The sequence below is a fragment of the Lissotriton helveticus genome, chromosome 1_1, assembly GCF_964261635.1.
Source record: "Lissotriton helveticus chromosome 1_1, aLisHel1.1, whole genome shotgun sequence".
In the NCBI taxonomy this organism is placed as follows: Eukaryota; Metazoa; Chordata; class Amphibia; order Caudata; family Salamandridae; genus Lissotriton; species Lissotriton helveticus.
In genome coordinates this window covers 17,956,459-17,962,260 of record NC_136057.1, presented here as the reverse complement: position 1 = coordinate 17,962,260, position 5,802 = coordinate 17,956,459, and the positions used below count along the sequence as shown (strand labels likewise).

The window sequence follows — 5,802 nt, the reverse complement described above, 5'->3', positions numbered from 1 at the left end:
AGCCTCTCTTTCTCTATATCTTTCGGTCTCTCTAGCTTCTTTTTTTCTCTCATTCTGCCTCTGGTTCTCCTCCATTCTCGTTTTCTTTCACTCGGATGTTTCTTCTTCTCTGTTCTTTTTTCTGTTTCTCTCATTAACCTTTTCTTTATCCTTTCCCTCCCACCTTGTATTTATGAAGAATGGAATTTATAATGGAATAATACTAAAAGAGTAATATTTTACATACTTTATTTTTCCTTCACTCTTTTTCAGTTTTGCTCTCATTCTCTTCCACTTCCCCCTCTATCTCTCTATCTCTTGATCTACCTGTATCCCTCTTTCTCTTGCTTCCTCTATTTCACCCCTTTCTTTCACTCTATCTGAATTTCACTCAATCTCCCTTCTCACTCCCTGTCTGCCCGTTCTCTTGGTCTGTGTTGTTCATGTTCTCCTAGTCTTTCTCTCAACTCTCTCTCTCTCTCTCTCTCTCTCTCTCTCTCTCTCTCATTCTCTCTATACTCTGCTTTCCCCTATGGCTCTCTTTCTTTCACTTTTCATTGACTGTCTTACCTCTTCTTTGTATCTCTCTCTGCCTGTAGTTCTCTTTCTTCCGAGCCCTCTAATTTCATCTCTCTTTCTCTCACATTCTCTCTCTCTCGGTCTCTCTCGGTCTCTTCCTCTTTAAATCAGTCCCTCTCCTTTCCCCCTGCAGCAGTGACCCAGTGTGACCGACACAACAAACAAGTAGGACCCGGTGGACAGGACCACACCTGTGTAAGACACAAGCCTGGAACTGAAGATTCCTCTTCCTGGATGGGTTTATCCCCCTACCTGAGACAGACACTATGTCTCCGCGCAGGTAAGTGGACTTTATTTCAAAATGTTAAATTGTTTGTTGAATTAAAAAATATAGTACCAGAAATTAAACTTTAAGCCCCTTCACAGGAGTGTTATAAGGTTTAAATATATTTTAATGACAGGTCGCCTGCCTTTTATTTATCAAAAAACCCATTGAAATGAGAGGAATGTCCAGAACAAAAGATCTCAGAGAAATGTGAGCTAGATGGCAAAGAAAAAAAATTAATAAAGAAAGGGAAATATTACAACTGATTGGAAAACTGATAACATGGCATAACAGAAACCATGAATATCTAATGGTGAAACACTGTAAACCCCTGACTCAGAGATATCCAATGTAGGTCCAAGAGGGCTGGATCCATACCATAGGATAACTAGATGAGATACCTTTACATACACTCAAACCATTATACCATAGGATAACTACATGAGAAACCTTTGCATACACTCAAACCATTATACCATAGGATAACTACATGAGATACCTTAACATACACTCAAACCATTATACCATAGGATAACTACACAAGATACCTTAACATACACTCAAACAATTCTATTATAGGATAACTACATGAGATACCTTTACATACACTCAAACCATTCTATCACACGATAACTATATGAAATGCATTTACATTAGGGGTGGGCAAATATTCTGTTCCACCCGTGGAGTTGGCAGAATTTTGGCCGCTTCGGGTTACTCTTCAACACAGAGTTCTGTCTAAATTCCGGCAATGACCATCAGGCAGACTTTTTCTCCTTTGAGGCTCCAGAATATGCGAGCTGGTGAGAGTGAGTGAGATTTGGCGTCCCCTAGTACAATTTTCTAACGTAGGTGATTGCCGGCGCTTGCGAGCAGTTGTGGCCAGAGGGCTACCATTGGAGTAGATTTGCTGCCACTCAAGTAGATTTTCTACTGAGCACCAGCAACATCACCATGAATAACCGAGCGCTCTTGCGCAACACACGGTGCAGTTTGTGCTGATTTTTAGCGCTACTCACGTTACCGGTGGTAAATTATAGCGCAAGCTGCATAATATACACCTATCGGCCTAAATCTGTGAAATGTCATGGAGTTTTTTGTAACTCTGCGAGTTGTGCCCCCCCTGGAGTGGTGTGGTGCAGCAGCCAGGGCAGCTGACTTTGGCGCAAAGAGCTCACGGTTTGATCCCTGGCTCCGGTGGCATATCAGCCCAGCACCATGTGACCCTGGGCAATAGCTCACTTAATTTTCACGACGGCCCCCAACGCCTTGGGACCCATAAGGGTGAGTAGTTTGCGCTTTACAATTACTGGATTCACGATTTTATTTTACCCCTAATTTGCATACACTGAAACAAAGCACTAGTGGGGATCCAGCTGGGATTCAAGGTATTGGGTTTTACATTTTTACAATAAACATTTTTACATTACACACATTTCCAATTGGCGGAACAGGGCTATAAATTGATGTGGCCGGAATCACAATCTTTTTGTGCTAAAACTGGAATAGGATTGTATGTTTTCAGACTTCTATGTCAGAAAGCTATCCACAAGGTCACATCCCCTATCCTTAGACACGTTAGGATCACCGTACCTCACACTGGGAGCCTTTCATAACTACTGAAACCAGGGCACCTGTCAAGCTATGACGAGGTGACGTAGCAGATGTCAGCAGAGACCTGTGAAAAGTAGGATAAAACATACAATGACTGGGAAACCCAGCATTTATGGTTACGGGTTGTATTGAATTCGAGGTTTAAAGAAAACAATGCTTAAATTCGGTAGCGTTTTATATCAGGTAGGATTAGACATTTATATTTGTGATTAATCACACCTTTTACCCAGCCTAGTAATCTAGATTTTATTTAAACCTGGCTTCTGTATATTTTTCAAACATTTCTTTAAACTTCAATAAAGATGCTTTTACTTTACTATGACTGTATCATTACATTTTGTTCCTAGTTCTGGTTTAGCTGATAACATTGAAAACTAGAAGTTTGAAGAACTTCTAACATTGGTGTCAGATAACATAGTAAAGGACAAAGTAAACATCACATTATCTTGAAGACTGTAACTAATCGAGCTCTAAACACTGAACTTGATGCCAGATCAATAGGAATCCGCTAAAAAAATGTGAGAGACGACTGTGCCTTGTTCAACAAAGGTAGCATTTCCTGTTTGCTAACTAGGGGATTCCAATCCACCCAGATATTACTATTCAAGCCCCTCAAATCTACACACATCCTGCTGGAGCCATCAGTTTGCACTATACTATGGAAGAAAGCTACTCCAATGCTTCTTTCGGTTCAATCGGTCCTATTTTGCCTCACTGGTCAATTTTAACCTTCAGTGATTTGATATAAAAGGTCCTTCTAGACCACAAGTGTTTCATCAACACAATCTGCAGAAATCTTTCAGGATTCCTAATTAAATTATGATACGCAGGGATTATGTTAATCTAAATCTCTTAACTCTGAACCCGTCAGACTGGAATAATCCGCCTTTGGGTTGCAGTCAATTGCAGAACCTACATAAAATTGGCACACATATACATCTTCACCGAGTGTTCCCTATTTTGATCTATGTTCTATTAAATAATCAGTAGGTTTTGGAACTCTAGAGAGAGTTAGAATTGGGGGTTTCTAGTTGGCAGAGGTAGGTACCTTTGACCAAATAGGGACTCTTGCTTCTAGTCAGGGAAAGGGGGGTACACTGCTGGATAACCCTTGCTCACCCCCTTGGTAGCTTGGCACGAGCAGGCAGGCTTATCTCAGAGGCAGTGTGTAAAGCATTTGGGAACACATACAGTAATAGAGCAAAAACACTACAGATGGACATCACACCAGTTTAGAAAAATAAGTAATCTTTACTAGACTTAACACAAGACCAAACAACAAAAATCCACAATACTGTCATCAGTAGGGGTGGGCAGACAACTCCGCTCCGTGGCTAGCCACCCCGGATCCCCGGCCCGGTACCTGCTTCGGAAAGCAGTCAGGCAGGTGAGAACCTCCCCAGGCCCCGGTGGACCACTGTCCCCAGCGCCCGACCCTCGGCTGGCTTGCAGTACGGGGGGCTCCCGCACCCCGGGGCACGCCGGATGGAGCTTGAGCTCCAGGCCTGGTCCCAGCTTCCGAACCCCAGCCAGGCAAGGGAGAGCCTTCCCGGGCCCCAGTGGACCCCCTTCCCCAGCCCCCAGACTCTCAGCTGGCTTGCCGTACAGGGGACTTCGCACCCTGGGACCCTGGAACGGAGCACGAGCCCCAGGCCTTGTCCCAGCTTCCAAACCCTGGCCAGGCTGGGGAGAGCCTCCCCGGGTCCCTTTTGACCCCCTTCCCCAGTACCTGGACCCTTGGCTGGCTTGCAGGACAGGGGGCTCCTGCACCCTGGGACGGAGCATGAGCCCCAGGTCTGGTCCCAGCTTCTGAACCCTAACCAGGCCAAGGAGAGCCTCCCTGGGCCCTGATGAACGCCCAGACCCTCGGCTGGCTTGCAGGACAGGGGGCTCCCGCACCCCATTGCCCGCAGGACGGAGCTCAAGCCCCAGGCCCGGGCCCAGCTTCTGAACCCTAGACAGGCCGGGGAGAGCCTCCCCGGGCCCCGGTGGGCCCCCGTCCCAAGCGCCCAGACCCTCGGCTGGCTTGCAGGACGGGGCGCTCCTGAACCAGGGGACACTGGGATGGAGCGCGAGCCCCGGGCCCGGTCCCAGCTTCTGAACCCTAGCCAGGCAGGGGAGAGCCTCCCCGGGCCCTAGTGGACCCCGTCCCCGGCACCCGGACCCTCGGCTGGCTTACCAGACGGGGGGGCTCCCGCACCTTGGGAAACTGGGACCGAGCCCAAGCTCCGGGCCCAGCTTCCAAACCCTAGCCAGGCCGGGGAGAGCCTCCCTGGAACCCGATGGACCCCGTCCCCAGCGCCCAGACCCTCAGCTAGAACCAAGGAGGGTTACACCGAGGCCACGTCCTATCCCCGACGGCCTTCCCGGGGAGCCCATTTTTCTCCACTATTAAGCCCCCACGTAGTGGGGGCTTACAGAACTTTGGGGAAGGACAATAGTTAGAGCAAGCCCGGCTGGCCGGCAGGCCAGCCATTTGGTCACCCAACCCGCAGGGCCATCTGGACACCCACCCAGCAGGGCCATCTGGTCACCCAGCCCTCAGGGCTATCTGGTTACCCAGCCCTCAGGGCCATCTGGTCACACAGCCCACAGGGCCATCTGGTCACTCAGCCAGGTGACCAGATGGCCCGGGATGACCCAGCGCCCAGATGGCCTGGAAGGGTGCCGTACCCAGTCGCCCTTGCAGTCCGATGATGGGTGTCCAGGCGCACCGAGGCAGCCGCTCGGGAGACTCCTTCCCCAGGGCTGCTGCTCGCCTCCCTGCCCGACTGTAAATGTAAATGTAAATGTGTGACTTCTTATATAGCTCACTAATCACCCCTAAAGGTCTCAAGGCGCTTGCTTTGGGAACCCGTCCTGGTTTTTCCCTGTGAGATAGCCCCTACTGGGCACCCCCAAGGTGAAAGCCAGGCATCCCGCTGCGGGAGTGTGAACCTCGGATTTGAGTAGGCACCGAGGCGAGAATTATCGAGTCTGTGGACATTTTGAGCTCAAGACCCTGCCGCATCGGGAATTGAACCCTGGTCCCGGTCTGACCTCTGCTTCTGGGTCTGCCTCCTCTAACCAGTGAGCCACACTTCTCCCCAGGGGCAGGAGCAGCGTGAAGGAGAGGCCCAGGCCATCTGGTCACCCTGCCGACCCGCAGGGGATGGTAGCTCCTGTCCCCACACCCCGGTGGGGCAAGGATGGGAGGGTGAGGCCCCATGCCGGAGGGCAAGTGGTGGAGGCAGCCTCCCACAAACTTGTGTTATTGTTACGGTTTAGAGGGGCGTTCAGTCATAATCCCACAGATAGTAGTTTCACCCCATTGGCTCCTGAGCCAAGCACATATACCAAAGGTCTGAACCTGCGGTTCCTCTCGT

At 49.4% G+C, this 5,802-nt stretch overlaps 1 pseudogene; it reads right to left on the bottom strand.

Moving 5' to 3' along the window:
- Positions 1-5,680: 5,680 nt before the first annotated feature.
- The window catches only part of LOC144778074 (28S ribosomal RNA), a 5,380-nt pseudogene continuing 5,258 nt past the window's right edge, over positions 5,681-5,802 (bottom strand).